At 43.7% G+C, this 13,961-nt stretch overlaps 1 long non-coding RNA gene across 1 annotated transcript; it reads right to left on the bottom strand.

Annotated features, from left to right (window-relative positions):
• Positions 1–4,072: 4,072 nt before the first annotated feature.
• Positions 4,073–9,496, bottom strand: LOC113930218. The gene is made up of 3 exons (XR_003522492.2): positions 9,299–9,496; positions 6,140–6,318; positions 4,073–4,288 (listed from the first exon to the last, which is right to left on the bottom strand). It is a non-coding gene; the product is annotated as an uncharacterized LOC113930218 (long non-coding RNA).
• Positions 9,497–13,961: the final 4,465 nt, after the last annotated feature.

Genomic DNA, 13,961 nt, shown 5'->3' with positions numbered 1-13,961 from the left:
GAGCCGAAGGCAGTCGCTTAACCAACTGAGCCACCAGGTGTCCCCAAAATTCTGTTTTATAGCAAATTGTTTTCAACTAGATTTCTAATTGCGGTTCCCTAACATATTTTACAACGTGGTGGACGGGTCTATACATTTTTCCGCATCTTTATTCTTGTAGAGCCGGGGTGGGTGATTGATATGACTGTGTGCCAAAAGTGCCTCTCCACCTGGGTTTTTTTATGGATTGAAAGCTAAGAATGTTTTTCACATCTTTAAAGGGTTGCGAGAAAATCAAAAGAATATTTCATGACACACGAAAATGACCTGAAATTCAGATTTCCACAGCCACGAGTGAAGCTTTATGGGGACACGAGCCAGCGCATTTGTGTTTGCGTCTCCGGCTGTTCTTGCAAAGTCGTTGCAGGGCTGAGTAGTTGCAACAGAGACCACGTGATTGTAAAGCTTCAAATACGTATTAGGTTGTAAAGCCTAAAAGAGATATGTTATTGGCTAAATGTATTCAGGGTTACTGCGGTCCAGGTCCAAGCTTGGACACTTCCCTTGCACGATGTCATTTGATCCTCGTAAGAGTCCTGTGGGGTCCTTGTTCCTATCACCCCTATCTTACAGAGGAGAGAGGGAACTCCAGAAAGGTTAAGTCACTGACCCGAGGTTATAGGGCTGGCAAATGGCAGAGTAATTGGAATCCAAGCTGTTCCTGCTCCAGAGCCAGCATTTTTTTTTCACTTTGTGGCAAGTCCAAGTGACAGGCTGTCTTTTTAAATTCAGGTCATTGAGGGTAGGCCACAGTAAACAAACTCCATGATATCATTTCTGTCCTAAAATCACCACTGTTTGGGAGCATCATCTGGCCATGCTCAGCTGGTCCAGGGTTGCCAGGATGCTGGGGACCCCACCTTGCAGTGACTCCAGCTATGAGCCCATGAGGACCGACTATGTAATCACATTCAATGTCACTGTGTTAAACTATGCTGCCCTCCACACTGGAAGGCATTCCTTTGCCTTGCCAAGTGCTTGGACTTGTTCACTGTGGAGTCTCAGGCAGTTCCTCCCAGGATCAGTGTTAGACATTTTTGAGGTGGTTGGGATTAAGGCTTCAGCCTTCATCTCATTAATAGGTAATTGAATGCCAGTATCGTGCTCACCAGCCCCTTCTCCACATCACCTTGACTGATCCCAATTCAGAGGCTTGGACATAGAAAGTGACACGAAGACAACAGCATTGATGTTTCACAGAGCATCACAGACGACTCAGATTCTTCTAGTCTAAGCTCTCATTTTAGTTAGAAACTGGCATCCGGTGAAAGCAAAGTGATTTTGTTAAAAAGGCTACACAGCAAGGAATAGGGCAGGCCCGGGTCTGGAAATCTCCTGTTTGCACAGCAAATACTGTAGTCACTGAATTAACCAGTATACATTGAACATTAAGGACCTCACTCTCCAAGCTAGAGGCATTAGATTTCATAGACTCCATGAAGTCCATTTATCTATAGAGAGATACATGAAAAAAAAAATAGAAAAATTTAAAACATTCATAAACTTTAACATTACTATATTTTTACAAAATTCCCACTCTTGTTTGAAAAAAAGTTTGCAGTGGGGTGCCTGGGTGGCTCAGTCGGTTAAGCATCTGCCTTCGGCTCAGGTCATGATCCCAGGGTCCAGGGATCGAGCCCCACATCGGGCTCCCTGCTCAGCGAGTAGCCTGCTTCTCCCTCTGCCTACCACTCCCCCTGCTCCCCCTGTTCTCTCTCTCTCAAATAAATAAATAAAATCTTAAAAAAAAAAAAAAGAAAAAAGCATACAATGTCTGGTACCTTCAACCCCATTTGCTAAGGAACCACTTTATCCAGCAATCTGCTGTCAAGTTAATTGGAAGATAGATGCACCACTTGGCAGTTCTAGAACCAATTTATTCTGGATTAAAAGAATGACAGTTTTAAGAATGATGAGTTTGTATGAGAGAGTTTCTGAGAGACTGGAGAACTTACAGGAGAAAGGATTATCACCTCCCTGACGTGCTATTTTGCAAACTTTCAAATGCTGAGAAACAGGTTAGAGCGACACAGGGACCACCCTCCACTTTCATCCAGACCCACCAATTGTTCACACTTTGCCACATTTGCTTTTTACCGAGAAAGCTGGCTTCAAAAGTGGTTTTAGTTTAGGGTTTTCATTTATAATTATTTCCTCTTTTAAAAGATTTTATTTATTTTTTTGAGAGAGAGAGAGAGAGAGAGAGAGCAGGCTCCCCGCTGAGCAGGGAGCTGGATGTGGGACTCGATCCCAGGACCCTGGGATCATGACCTGAGCCAAAGGCAGATGCTTAATGACTGAGCCACCCAGGCATCCCTACAATTATTTTCCTTTCTAAGTTCCCAATTTGGCGATCGGTCTCTGGTTCCTCTAAACCTTTGGGGAGGAGAAAGGGATGAGGGAACTAGGCGATCACTGACAGGTATTTGTTCTCTTTCCCCCTAGTGCCACATCTGTATATAATCTTGTTTTCCTTTTCTGGCAGGAAAAATAGTGAAATTCACTTAAATTCCCCTGGAAACAGAAATTGCTTTTTTAAACGTAAAAATATATACACATGGGGAAATCTGTACAGGAAAACTATTTTTCTTCAGAAGTTTACTTAGAGTGTGTCGGTGAGAATATGGTCAGGGAGAAGGTCTGGGTGCTCCAAGTAACGTGCATCTGTCAAGGGCTGTCCCTGAAGAGTGAGGGCAGGTGTTCTGGGGGGACGGGGGGGTCTCTGGCATGGACACAGGACAATCAGGCAAACTCAGCAGTCAGTTTCTCAGAAATATGGACCTTAGTGCCTTTACTTCATCACTTCTTTGGAGAGATTCTGGGGCATGCCATTTCCCCAGGAGGGTAACTCTATTTTCTACCCCCCACCCCATAGCTCACCAAAGCTCCTGACTGGTGTCTTGCACATAGTAGGAGCTCAAATGTTTGAAGCCAGTGGTGAAGGGAATGAATGAGGTAAATGTGTGTGGAGGCACTTTGCTCTCAGTGGGGGGGGGGGGGGGGGGGGGGGGGGGGGATGGTCCCTGTTTTTCTTAGTCCAGGCTCCACAAGCTGCAAATGGTTTATTTAGCTGCTTTGCTAAGCAGACATTTTTGCTTGTCTCTATTGATTATTCACTCTATTAAAATATTGGGAAAGAGTTACACACAGAATTGAGAACACACCTGGCCCGAGCTCAGGCCCAAATTGCGTGATAAGGCAGGTTCACTATTTGTTAAGATAAAGTGGAGGTGGAGAGGGTCTCAGCCCTGCGCACAGCTGAGCTGTCTGCCCCCGGATCTCAGAGACAGAATGGTGGCCTGGTAAGCCTGGGAAGGAAATGAAGCACAGGCTGCTACTCTTCGGTATTCATTAATGTACCGTATACCTTATATTTATACTCTATTTTGTTATGCATTGAAGTTTCAGAAATTCTCACCCTGCTGAGAGTCTAGGCCAATTTTTAGTTATAATCAGGCCTTTGCCTGTGGCACAATGAAATAACCCATTCATTGTATAATTTTCTAGCGCTGGAGGATGGAGCTGTAATGCCCACCACCTCTTAAGATTTCTGCTCATATTGGGGCATCTGGGTGGCTCAGTTGTTAGGCATCTGCCTTCGGCTCAGGTCATGATCCCAGGGTCCTGGGATGGAGCCCCACATCGGGCTCCCTGCTCCACGGGAAGCCTGCTTCTCCCTCTCCCACTCCCCCTGCTTGTGTTCCCTCTCTCACCGTGTCTCTCTCTGTCAAATAAATAAATAAAATCTTTAAAAAAAAAAGATTTCTGCTCATATTATAATTAGGTCAGGCTGTTTGTCTCTTAATAATTAAAGCATATTGCCAAAGAAATAGCATCGAGATATAGGACTTCTTTCAATGCAACCCTGTTTGGGTAGTCCCGATTCACAAATAGTATGTTCCAAAGATGCACTGTGAATAGAATATTTGGGACTCAGAACATATTTTATTGAAAAAACTATGTTATAAATGGGATTTAAATTCTCAGAGAAACAAACAAAAGCTAATTTCATCCATAACAGCACCTGGGTCATTCTGTTTTGAATAATTTTGCAATGCAAAAGGAAAGAGAGGGGAAATGCTGTTGAAATGTGAATATTTTAAATTGAAAACAGATGTCTTAGCAGAGGATGGGAGATGGAATATGAAGAATCTGAAGAGGTCATCTGGGTACTTTTGAAGGAGGCACTTTTCCAGGAGATGGTTTGGAATCACAGTCTCCAAGTTATGGACACTCACTTATTTTATAGCTGAGGAAAACAAGAGACGGAAAGTTTATTTCTAATTTTACCTCAAAGCTTATCTATTTTATTTACTTCTCTTCAGCTGTGTCACTAGTGGTGCGAAGGCGGTGGGAGCAGGCTAATGGCATGTCAAGAGGAATTTGAGAAAATGTGATAGGTTGGTGTATTCGTTCTCAAGGACTCCCATAGCAAAATACCACAGACTGGGGGCTTAACCAGTTCTGGAGGCTGGAAGTCAGAGATCGAGGTGCTAGCAGGTGTGGTTTCTCCTCAGGCCTCCCTCCCTGGCTTGCAGATGGCCATCCTTGTCCTGAGTCCTCACACGGTCTTTCTTCTGGGCATGGGCATCCCTGGTGTCTCTGCCGCTTTTTATAAGGAACCAGTCATATTGGATTAGGGCTCCACCCATATGACCTCTTTTAACCTTAATTATCCCCTTAAACTCCCATCTCCACATACAGTCACCTTCTGAGGACTGGGGGTGAGGGCTTCAAGATACAAATTTTGGGGAGGGGGGAGGACACAGTTCAGTCCATACCAGCATGGAAAGTGAGAGAAAGCAAGAAATAAGTTAAAGAGTTGTGTGCAGCCAATGTGACTAGTGAACAAGGCAGGGCATGCAGAGCAATGGTTGGGAAGAAGATGGCTGGGAGCTTTGGCATGGGGACATGGAGTAGGGGACGGGGCTCCTGAATCAGCCTGACCTGGCCTTCTGTGCAAATGTGTGTGTGTGTGTTGGGGCGGGGAGATGACTAAGACACATCAAATCTCATCCCCATGAGGGGCCCAAAATACCAATGCCATCACACACAGGCTCCATGAAGACTTTTCTCCTATTTTGAACCCCTTGAACAGCAAGTGGTCCAAGATGGCTGTGCAGCCGCCAGTGAGAGCATACTTCCCAGTACCCATTTCAGCCATGGCACTCAGATAACAATGGCCATGGAATTCCCTCTCAGACAGTGTGATCCAACACTAATCAAGGAGTTTCCCTACCTTAACACTAGAAGGTCTTCCTGGTGTCTCGCATGGGAATTTCAGAATGGTTGTAAAGCAGTGACCCCTATATGCGTCCCACTCTTTCCTATTCTAAATGGGAGTGTTTTCTTGCACTTACTCTACCCCTACTTCACCCTGGTTCATCAGTCCAGGGTGTGTCTTTTTAGTTCAGAGATGTTCGGACCAAGAGGAAGCATCTCTGACGTGATGGAGTCTATGCCAGAGACCCTAGACTTTCAGCTGGAAGGGGACTGACAGTCCTTTAGGGAGCCTCCCTTGAGGGAAGGGGTCAGTGTGTTCTATGAATGAGAAGAACAACAGAATTGTTCGAGGTTGTCAGAGGGTGGGTTGTTGCAGAAACAACGTTATGGGTCTTCAAATTCCATCTCATCGTTCTCTTCCTAGGTACCTGGGTACCACCTGTCCTGGCTTCTCTTGTAGTGAGGTTGGGGCCAGGTGACTGGGTTAGCACAAGGCTAACTGGATGAGGTCACCAGCTCTGTCAGTCACTCCCAGCCTGGCCTTAAGGAAGCTTCTTCAAGATTGGCCACTTCTCTTTTCCCTCCCCATGGTGACTGCAGAACATGTGTTGGAGGCCAGTATGTGATAGACAAGGGCTACCTGACTCAAACTGCTTGTTGCATCAGTGAGAAATAAATCTTCATTATTATGTGTACGCCACCAAAACAAGGGCACATCTCAGCCTTTTCTAATACTGAAACTTCCTCACTGTTGTATGTTTTCCTCCTTGTTTACTTCCTTTCCAACCTCCCTTGACACTTGCTTTCATAAAGACTTCTTATCTTAAATTCTAGCCAGTCCCATGTGCTAACTCATTCCAAATAGTCCCCCGCATACCTTGTTCTCCAAAAGTGTAGAGCGACTTCACAAAATGCTGTTCTGAGGTTTTGCTTCTCAGCTCTCAGCCTGCTCCTCTGTGCTATACTCCAGGTCCCCTCGGAATCAAAGTCAAGTGAAGGGGTGGGTCAGCTGGGCAGGTGCCCTGGTAGCCAACCCATGAGGGCCAATGGAAAACACTGAAATGCAATAAAGTGAAGAGAATTGTATTTATCAAAATTCCTCTCAGAATCCTTTCATCAGTTGTTTGTGGTAGTGGCAGGAATGAGACCCCCAAGGGGCATATTCCAGTAATGGCTGGTGTCTGCTCAGTTGCTTTCTAGGGAAAGAGGTATGCAACCCTGAGACCGGCTGATTGCTCATGATGAGGAAGGAGAGGTTAAGAAGCACCAGCAACAGCCCTTTCTCAGCCCTTTCCCCAGCTCAGCACTTAGTTCTCCTCTGAGAACATAGGTAACAGCTTGATGTGATCTGATCCTGACCTTTTTTGCTTTGTGGTCAACTTACCCATTCGTTCAGTGCAACCCAAGAGGAAGAAACATAGCATAAATATCTATACATAGCAAGGCCTCTCCCCACTCCTATTACCCAGTGGGTAAGCAGGTAGTTGTGGGACTAGTAGGGCCACAGAGCAAATGTCTGCCTCATCTGGCACCTTGTATTTACATATAGGCAGTGGGGTCTGTTAGCAAGCTAATGATAGCAAATATTGTAACTACCTAGGGCCTATGGCATTCCTGCAATGAGATTGACCCCTGTTGAACTGCTCACTAATCCAACATGATTTTAGCCTGACACGTGAGAACAACACAAGGTGAAATTATGAAGTGAGACTTATCTTTGGTGGCCCCTTCCTCATTTTCCTGTGTCCATCTTTCATTCATGAAAGAGTCAAGAGTTGCTGAGTGTTCAGGCTGCCCAGACACTGTGCCAGGAATGGTAATTTATAGACATGAAAAGACCCAATCCTGCCCTCAAAGAGTTTAGAGTTGAGCTCAATCATTTCAGAAGCCCAGACAGATTGAATTCCAACACTGTAGATACCTAGGAGTAGATTTGAAATAACATGATACTTTTTTGGGGGGGAGGGGCAGGTATTTAAAAATGTAACTTCTAATTTCAGAGCAAACAGAGACCATCCTATACCAGAGGATTTCAAGTGGCAGATGGATGAAGCTGTCTTCCTAAGGTCCTGCAGTTAGGCCCGGAGACACATGTTTTTTGGAGGCTGGCCCTGTTTCAGAGACACATTGGTTGCCTCTTCTATCTGACTGCTCACTTACAAAACAAGCTTTTTGCTTTATTCATCAAAATTTCTTTGCCCTTATCAACCCTCGTGTGCCATATGAATCCTGCAAAGCAACCCTTGGCCTCAGTGCTCCAAACTAATAACTCTCATTGGATGTCTTCCAATGCTGTCTCATGGTGTTTGAAATTTTGGCAGGAGATGTAGGGTCAATAGTTGTTTGCAAAGTATTCACCTTGGTTCTCTTGGTGAAATGATGTAACCATCGCTCTATCTTTGGTGCATCAGCTTTTTTTTTTCTTTTTTCCTTAAGTAGGCTCCACACTGGGTGTGAACTCACGACCCTAAGATCGAGACCCTGAGATCAAGACCTGAGCTGAGATCAAGAGTTGAAAGCCTAACTGACTGAGCCACTCAGGCACCCCTGGTAAATCAGCTTTTGAATCTAAAGTCACTTAAGGGCAGTGGCAAGGCTGATGGGTAAGAATGCAAAAAACTGAAGCCCTGCCCCAATAACGCATTGGTAAACACACATGTGCACGCACACACACACACACACACACAAACACACACAATTTAAGCAATCTTTTGCATCTTTTATTTAAAAAGAGCAAGGGAAAAGTATTTTCATATATTGAAAAATCTCGACGAGATGACAAACTGAACATGATCCAAGCCAAAGGACTTTGAGGAGAAACAAGAGAACAACAAAACCAAAAAGATTAATTAGCCCCTTGGTACTCAGAGATGTGTTTTTAAGACCATGTCAACTTACAAATAACACTACCACATAGGATTCCTCCATAAAATATGTCTGCCACAAAACATTGAGATATTGATTTTGGGCTGATGTTCAGGTGTTTACCCACTAGGTAAGTGCCTAGCTCTTGCACATGAGTATCAATTGGCACAACCACAGATTACTAAATGTTATGGATGGTGGAGGGACCCTCTTGGATGTCCAAAATTGTGATGGTAAATCCTTAAAGGAGGGCATTCTCTCATGATTATGGGGCAAAGACTGAAGGAACAGAGGTTGACGACTCACTGAACACATACATCCTTGGCCTCTATTGATAAATATGTTAAAGAGTTTCTTAGCTCAACTTCATTAATAAAATGTACAAATCAGATGGACAAGACCATAATAGTCCCTCACCATTTCTAAGCTAAACTGATAAATATAAAAAAATTTAATGAACTTGAATGAAAATCATTTGATAATTTTGTAGGAATCTAGGGAAAATGTTCTGGTCAGAATATGTTCATTGCACCAGATGAGAACATTATGAATAGATATCCTATACACAGATACACACAGCTTCACTCACACTCACACAGCGATAAGAAAAAAAAAGAAAAGAGTGAAAAAAAAGACACTGAAGGCACCAGATGGGAAAGGCAGGCTGCGTCACTACCTACTGGTGATTCTTCATACTGCCCAAGCTCATGAGCCTATCACTCCTCATTAACCAAAAGTTGTTCACATAATTCCAGTGAGGTAGGCATGACAAATTGATTTCTTTGAGAGAGGAATTCGATAACGGGAAGCAGTGAAGAAATTTAGAATTTCAGAAAGTCTTTGCTAAGTTTCAAAAAAAAAAAAATCAGCCATGAAATTGTTACAGAAGTAATTCTGCTCAATAGGAATAAAAAACTTGCTTGGAATAAGCCATCAACACAGGCACCACAAATAGCTAAGTGCCTCTGCTAATTACAGGCTTTATTAAGAAAGGCAAATTCTCTTTTTTAAAAAAAGAAAGAAATGCAAATTCTCATTGTAATATCTTGTATCATTTAAAATAAACCAAAAACCCCCCAACCCCCCCCCAGTATTGTTTAGCAGTTGTATTGTTGTTATATAGCAAATTACCCCCAAACTTAGTAGCATAAAATAACAAATATTAACTCACAGTTTCTATGGGCCAGGAGTCCAGACCTCTTAGCAGGGTACCTATGGCTCAAGGTCTTTTCCAAAGCTGCAGTCATCTCAAGGTCAGATTGGGGCTGAGGAATCTGTTGCCAGGCTCACTCCTATAGCTGTTGGCAGACAGAAATTTGTGCTCAGTCTATTCCTGTGGGCTTCCCTACAGGGCTGTTGCATGCCATGGCAGCTGGCTTCCCCCCAGGGTGAGTCACCCAAGAGAGCGAGGAGTGCCCCAAATAGACCCTACTGTTGTTTTATATCCCAACCTCAGAAGTACTATCTCGTCACTTCTGCTGTTCTATTTATTAGAAGTAAGTCAGAATTTTCAGCTCCCACACAAGGGCATGAATGCCAGAAGGCAGGGATCATTGGGGCCATCTTAGGGGCTGTCTAACACAGTGGCTAGCAGTCTGATTCTGGAACCAGGATACCTGCATTAGCTTCTCAGCTCTTCCACTTACTAGCCTCATGATCTTAATCTCTCTGTGCCTCAATTTTCTTACCTTTACAAAGGGGATAACAAAGCCACCAACTCATAGAGGTGTTATGAATCATCAGTGAGTACTTAAAACACTGCATAGCACTAAGTAACTCTTACAGAAATTGTGATTATTATTACAAGAGATTGCTTAATGCTCTAGGTTTCAGAATGTTATGGGAGATAAAAAAGAGAACTTTCTGTATTGGTTTACATAGTAGGTAATATATTTGTCATGTGAATTATCCACAGAGGAATGGTACTGAAGGAAAACCAAAATGGCAGAACTATAAATGGCTGCATTGCCAAGAGTTCCCCTTTCATGGCAGAGGGCCTTGGATGGAGAGGGAGTTGTTTACGGGATGAACCTAAAATCTCACCATGGAAGTCCCACAAGTTGAAATTCTCAGAACCTGAAGAGCAGCAGCTCTGTCCTATTTCTGATGGTCTTCTATCTCTCTTCCTAAGAAGAAGATAGGGGATGGGGAACCTCTTGACTTTGCCCTTCGGAAAAAATATATTTGAGAACTGCCCAAGGTTACAGAATTCCAATAGAACTAAAGTCAAAGTAAACATATCTTTGGAAGTCATTATTGACTTTAGGGTACAGCTATGCCTCCCACCAGCCCTGGAAACCATGCAATTACCAGCAAAGAAAACACTCTTGTGATTCACCTGTGAGGCTGGAAAGTGCAGGAACAAGGGAAATCAGAGGTCCACCTCCAACTTCTTAACAAGGATCATCCCATAAGGTACAGAGGCATATCTCCCAGTATACATCTTTTTCAAGTCATAGCAGGATGAGAATTCCAAAGAGGTTCCAACCCTTCACTCCAACCCCCAACCCATGGGTATATCTAGGAGAGTGGATATATAAATCACCTAGAAGTTACTGTAATTAATGAAATTTAGTGATGGGAAGTGACATAGGAATTCTATTGAGGACGCCTGGGTGGCTCAGTTGGTTAAGCGACTGCCTTCGACTCAGGTCATGATCCTGGAGTCCCTGGATCGAGTCCCGCATCGGGCTCCCTGCTCCGCAGAGAGTCTGCTTCTCCCTCTGACCCTCCCTCCTCTCATGTGCTCTCTCTCTCATTCTCTCTGTCTCTAAATAAATAAAATCTTTAAAAAAAAAAAGGAATTCTATTGAGATTTTCACAGATCAGACCTCTTGATTTATTAAGTCAGATTGAAATCTCCAGTGTCTAATTCCATCCACTATTTTGAACTGAGACTACTACTAAAAGTAAACATATTGCATGCTTACTATGGGTTAGACACTGAACTGAGGGCTCTCATGGATGGCCTCACTTAACCCTCTTGATCACCCTATGAGGTTTATACTATTATTATCTTTTCTTCTGGATGAGGAAGCTAAGATTGAGAGAAGTTAAATGACTCATGACTAGGAATCATCTGCACCCTGAAGGCCTCAGTGCAAAGCCCCGAAGACCTTCTGCTATTGTTGGCAAGAAGGGAAAGGCAGAAGGTGTTTAGGAACAGCTGGTTGTGGGATGGATGATTAATTTTGGATGTCCCAGCAGGGCCAGATCAGGACAGACCAGCACTCACATGCTAAGCATGTTGGGAAGGCACAAGCTATATCTCAGCTCACTAGCCCCTGATTAGACGGTGAAGGACCTCTTTCTGAGGAAAGAAAGATCAGAGGCATACCAGCTGGGTTTGATAAAGCAGGGAAGGGTAGACAGGGCGGAGCACCCCTTTTCCTGCTGTCCCAGTCCTCTGTGAGCAGAAGTGGGGATGGGGACTGGGACAGAGGAGTCAGACACACGGAGCTGTATCATTGGAGGCACCGTGAGAAGATGAGACCACACAGACTCTGCTTGTGTCATGTTTGGCTGAGAACATGGCAAAGTAAGGCTTGGTAACTGCAGTAAATACCCCCGTTTGGAAAAAGAGGAAACTCAGTAACCACAGCTTCTCTACAAAACAGAATCTCACAGGCAGCAGCTGTAAGGTCTGCGTCTGGTGGTGTGTGTAGCCCGTCAGTCATGTTGATCATGTTCTCTGTGGCGAATCCCTCGTCTGTGTACTCTAGGCCCTGGGATCCTCTCTCTGGCAGGGTGTTCATTGTCCTCATGGTCACATCTGAAGTGGGCTCTGGGGAGTCTGAGCTCCTGGAAGGCCGCTAAAGTCAGTCAGGGGCTGAAAGTTGTTCAGCTCAGTTAGATCCTGAAGCGGCTATGTTTTCTGCCATGTGGAGAAGGCCAGGATGCACAAAGAGAGAAGGATGAGGCTGATAGACAAGAGAAAAGTAGATGTAAGAGAGAAAGTCTTGATGCCATATGAGTTCCTGGTCCAGCTGTTCTCAAGTAAGTCCTTCCATTTCTACTCCTTAGATTCTCTTTAGATTCTGTGAGATGCCCCGAGGCCTTGGCAACCAAGAGTCCTCATTAATACAATCCTATAGTGAATCCAACCATCGAAGGTATTCCATCCAATGTCAGAGATACTCAAGTTCTTTGGCCTGGACTAGAGTTCTAATAATTTTCGCCCCATTTTTATTAGATAACACCCATTAACATTACCACAGCAAAAGCAAAAACAAACAAACAAGCACCCCCCCCAAAAAAAACCCCTAAATATTGTGGCTGACTTATGAGCAGATGTATTTACTTAAGAGGGATAATAAATGACAATGAGTCATAATGCAGTGGCTCTACATACCCTGATTTTGCTCCAGAAGGTCAGGTAAATTTGTATCAATAATAAAAACATGCACAAAACATAGGTGAGTTAAACAAAATGTGGTAGACACAAACAATGGAATATCACTCAACTGTGATTGAGTGATATGATATGTCAGAATATGCTGGCATATGCTACAACACATCTGAATCTTGAGGACATTATGCTAAGTGAAATGAGCCAGTCACAAGAAAACAGATACTGTACAATCCCACTCACATGAGGTACTTCGAGTAGTCAAATTCATAGAGGCAGAAAAGAGAATGGTGGTTGCTAGAGGCTGGGAGGAGGGGGCCATAAGGAGTTGTTGTTTAAGGGATACAGAATTTTAGTTTTGTGACGTGAAAAGCGTTCTGGAAATTGGTTGCCCAACAATATAAATGTACTTAACACTACTGAACTGTACACTTAAAAATAGCTAAGATGGTAAATTTTGTTGTGTATTTTACCACAATTACAAAAAAAATCAACCAGTGAGACCAATGTTCTAGAACCTTGCTGTTGTTAGAAAAACAGATATATTTGTTGATAAATTAGTCTAGATATTAGACTAGGTGACCTTCCATCCTGGATGCTTAAAAATCTGATGACAGGTTGTTCTTAATTTTTTCCCTTAACATGGTACACAAAAATTATTCTATTTTAGACACATGGGGGTAACTGGAAGGGCCTGCTTGAAGCTGGAGGTCATTGGTCAGGGAGCAGGGGTGGGGCGCTCTAGCTCTTCCAGCACCCAGCCAGCTTGCCAAATCCTGACTGTCTCTGCACTCCAGTCACCTATTCATGGCGCACCTGCTGAGAAGCTCCCATCTATGGGGCCTGGTCACAGGATGATTACCTCTGTCAATGACTAGAATCCAAAGCTGACAAATCAAGTTTGTGTAACCTGTAGCTCTGAAAAGATGGAGCAGTTCTGCACTGGTTGTTGTTGTTTTCTAGCCTGCTGATTTTATCTGCAAAGCTTTGAACATCAAGGCAATGTCCTCAGATGCTACTCTAGGCTGAAAATAAGAAGGCACATTAGTTTTTTATTAAGGTAGATAAAACACACGGGTGCCTGGGTGGCTCAGTTGTTAAGCGTCTGCCTTTGGCTCAGGTCATGATCCAGGGTCCTGGGATCAAGCCCTGCTTCGGGCTCCCTCCTCCGCAGGAAGCCTGCTTCTCCCTCTCCCACTCCCCGTGCTTGCGTTCCCTCTCTCATTGTGTCTCTCTCTGTCAAATAAATAAATAAACAAACCTTAAAAAAAAAAAAGTAGATAAAACACAACTACCAGACCCTGAGATTATTTTTCACATTCAGTGTGTGACTGTCGGATACAAACATAAATATTAATTCCTTTTGGAATTAATAGAATGATTTCTTCTCCCTATCCAACCACCCACAACTTTGATGAAGTAACTTATCCTAACCTGAAGTGGGAATTTCCTGAAGCCACATTAACAAGGAAAATGGATCCCTAAA

This window comes from Zalophus californianus, chromosome 4, assembly GCF_009762305.2.
Source record: "Zalophus californianus isolate mZalCal1 chromosome 4, mZalCal1.pri.v2, whole genome shotgun sequence".
Classification (NCBI taxonomy): domain Eukaryota; kingdom Metazoa; phylum Chordata; class Mammalia; order Carnivora; family Otariidae; genus Zalophus; species Zalophus californianus.
This window is presented reverse-complemented; position numbering and strand designations above follow the sequence as displayed.